The following is a 3,640-nucleotide window of genomic DNA, read 5'->3' as shown; positions in this document are numbered from 1 at the left end:
AGTATAAAATAAAAGTTTTAATTTTTAATCATCTGTTGTCTCTTAATGTAGATAAAATGTAGTTTCTAAGTACTTTTTACTGAGCTCTACCTCTAGCTATTAGTTTTACAATTAGATTTGGTACTTCACATAAAATGTGTTGGAAAGTGTCCTGTAGTATTGATGCTGGCTGGGTAGCAGGTGTAGTATTAATGCTGATGTGCTACGTTGTGAGTCTGAACTCCCAAGTCCCTTTTTATTTATTGAAATGTATTTTTAATAACCTTTCATTTGTAAAGGGTTGTGGGAATGTGCGTTTTTTTTTTTTTTCTGTGCTCGTGGAGATTTGTTTGCTCACCAGATGATGATTACTAAAAATCTAAATACATATTTAGTAGTCCCTAAAGACAATTTAAAGTTAACTAGGATTACCGCTTGGTGGTTGTATACCTTTGACAACCAGTCAAGTTCACGGGCATGGGAGAAGTCTGACTTTGAACGTTGGCCGCCAAAATCTAAATTCGTTTATCCTTGAGTCCAAAAGAACATTTCTGCCCAAAGTGAAGAAATTTCCCTCAAGCTTTCCAGAGATACCGTGTTCAAGAGAATGGGATGGATATGAGGTCAGTGACCTTTGATCACGAAAATCTAAACAAATGAACAGACAAATGTATGGATGGACAACCTGAAAATGCATCTTCTGCTGCAGCTATCACTGGGAAGACTGAAGTAGCTTGTAGAACGGTTTATGAAATGCAAACCTAAAATACAGTTCTGCTGGATGTCAACAATGGAAGATTTTATGAGAAACACTCCTGTTATAATATAGACAGCTAAAAAAAAAAATTAAAACTTAGTTCACAGGACCTGAAGGCAAGAAGCACTTGAACCTCGTGGGATTTATGCTGCCGCTCGTAGCCATGAAGCTTAGGTTTATGTGTCTTTCAGGAGCCAAAGAAGGGTAATAAGCAGAATACTTAATATATATTCTCAAACAACATACAAATCATGCCATAGGATTAAGAATTATTATTAAACCAACATTATTATTATTATTTAGGGATCGGGGTCATTCAGCATTACCCTACTTTCTCATTATAGCTCCATCTTGTGGTCAAAGAATAACAAAACCTCCAGAAGTATAAAAGTCAAAGCCGAACACCTTTACAAGAGTTTGTAGCCCTTGTACATCACTTTGTGTTGCATAAAATTAAATGCTTAAATGGTAGAATTAAAAAATGTAGAACAAAGTATAAAACTTGGTAATAACTTGAAGTCCTAAATATTTTTATGTACTTCAAGATAAAATATTTGAAATGTGCAATAAGCATGTAAGCAAATCTCTGTAATGGTACAGGACTTTCATACAAGGCTGTAAGTGCCATTAATTTCTTGCAGTGGGGAAAAATAAGTTACTATACAGACAGTTCAGGGCCACACACAACCTTTTATAACTAGCTTAATTCAAGCTTGCTCCTGTTAACATCCCAATGTGTGGATTATTATGCCTTCTTTCAGTGCCAGCGGGTCTTCCAGAAGAAATTCTTGCAAAGTGGTCTGTCCTGGGCAGCGATGTGGTTTCTGAAGGTCCTCCCCACCAGCTTCTTACTAAGGTACAGTATGTCACGGGATTCGTGTACAGTATCTAAGCTGCAGCCCAGTCATTCCTGAGACATCCACTTCACCTTTGGCAGTTTCTCAACTAAGTTATCTGTCTGTATATATATATGTGTGTGTGTGTGTGTGCGTGCGCATATATATATATCTATATCTCAGTGGCAGTTTGTAAATCCTTCTTTATCAACTCTCTCCATCTGCTAAAAGCTGCTAAAAACTTTATGATCTAAATCCAATGTTGTTGGTTTTGTTTCTTCCTTCTCTTCAAAACTTTTCTTGTCCTTCTACTTTGTGTAGCTGTCTCGACTAACTCTGAAATCAGGAGCTTGCCAGCCAGCAAGCCAGTCAGTCATAACAACATCAATAGAAACAAGCGCCATATAACATACTAAAAACCTTCTCAGTTATATTAAATGCAGTTGCTTTCAAAATAGTTAAAACTTCTAGAAAATCACCATTAATGTTTGGTTGTAGTTATAACATGTAGTTTGCAATTTTTGAAATATTTTGCTTTTTAAATTAAGCAAGTTCAGTTCAAAATTGTGTTAAGAGCTTGTACCAGTCAGTATTTCCATCTGTCAGGATTTAGTAACATCTAAATCAGAAAATTAATAGATTTGCTTTAGTTGCCAGGCCAATGTCACCCAATTCTTATGAAGCCAAACCAGCCAGTCCTGATCAAGCAGATTAGCTGGGTTTTTGAATGTTTATGGTAATAATAAATTGACCCCCCACCCCAACCTTAAATGTTATTGGTTGTTTAATCCTGAATATAATGTTATTAAGAAAAAACAAAAGATTTGAAGCCAAATAATCAGGGATTTTTTTTGTCATGCAACCAAGACATTTTCAGCAACTATGTAAAAATATGGTATTTGGTTCCATCATTTTGTGTGCATCAAAAACCCAGGAAACAGTTTGATCTTGAGGAAACCTGGTTGCAGCTTGTCGCCCAGTCATCCTCCTGCTTTATTATGCATCGTCAAACTGTCGGGTGTCAACCTCACTGCTTGTTCGGTGTGCAGATGACTCAGCGGCTTCATTTTCCACGTGCACTGCCTTTACTGAACTCTAATAGCCTGTTGTGTTTGAATGTAACCTCCATTTTGACAGGAACAGACATTTGTTTTTGTTTTTTTTAAACAAAGGGATGAATCCAAACTATGGAGTAGCACTAATTTGTTAGAGAATGGACAGTGAACCTCACTGATAATAGTGTGGCCTGTTTATGGTATTTGAAGTGCATGGTGTTAAGCGCAGGCCAGTGCTTATAATGTTTGTCCTGCTGTGGTCCCCTTCAGGATCAAAGCTTTGAGGTGAGGAGTCAAACCAGGAAGTCTCTGAGTTTCCCAGGATGGCTAAAGAGAAGCTTCACGTAAACATCGGCATGGCAAACACCAGAGCTATCACAGCACAGGTGCACTAAGGTGAGGCTTTGTTTACTGTTTAACAGCAGGTGTAATCACAGCTGTGGCTGGCAGCTACAACATCCCTCACTGCTGTGGAGGTGATACTAGAGCTGTTAGCATGTTTTTCTTTCGGTAGCTGACAGTACATCTGAGAATCCCCTGCCAAAATCTTAGAGAGCAGCAGGGAGTACAGTGCTTAAAGGTGTAAATGCATTTTATGCTGTTAGAGAGCTAAGTGTACACAGATGGCATGAAAAAAAAGGGGAATGACATGCAACACAGGTCCCAGCTAGATGTGAACCAAGGGTGTTGAGGTTCATTGTCAGCACCGTAACACTTCATGTAATAGTATCAGCTTGTGATCCCTCATCACAGGTTGAATGTGTGAGAGAGGTGCGAGCGTTTTAACCAGGTTGATCGTCAGGTACAGGCTCGCAGATGTAACCCTATTCACTAGTTCACAGGAAAAACCAAGTAAGCTACATTTGAGTGGCAGACCACTGGTTTACTTCTCATCTGTCCCATCAGAACTACTGACTGACTCAGAAACTGGACATTGTATGCTATGTATTAGGAGAGCACTATAGTAAAACAGTGATAAATGAGTTTTTGCCGAGAATGTAAGCAACTCTTTG

The sequence above is a fragment of the Monopterus albus genome, unplaced genomic scaffold, assembly GCF_001952655.1.
Source record: "Monopterus albus unplaced genomic scaffold, M_albus_1.0 scaffold6.1, whole genome shotgun sequence".
Taxonomy (NCBI): domain Eukaryota; kingdom Metazoa; phylum Chordata; class Actinopteri; order Synbranchiformes; family Synbranchidae; genus Monopterus; species Monopterus albus.
This window is presented reverse-complemented; position numbering follows the sequence as displayed.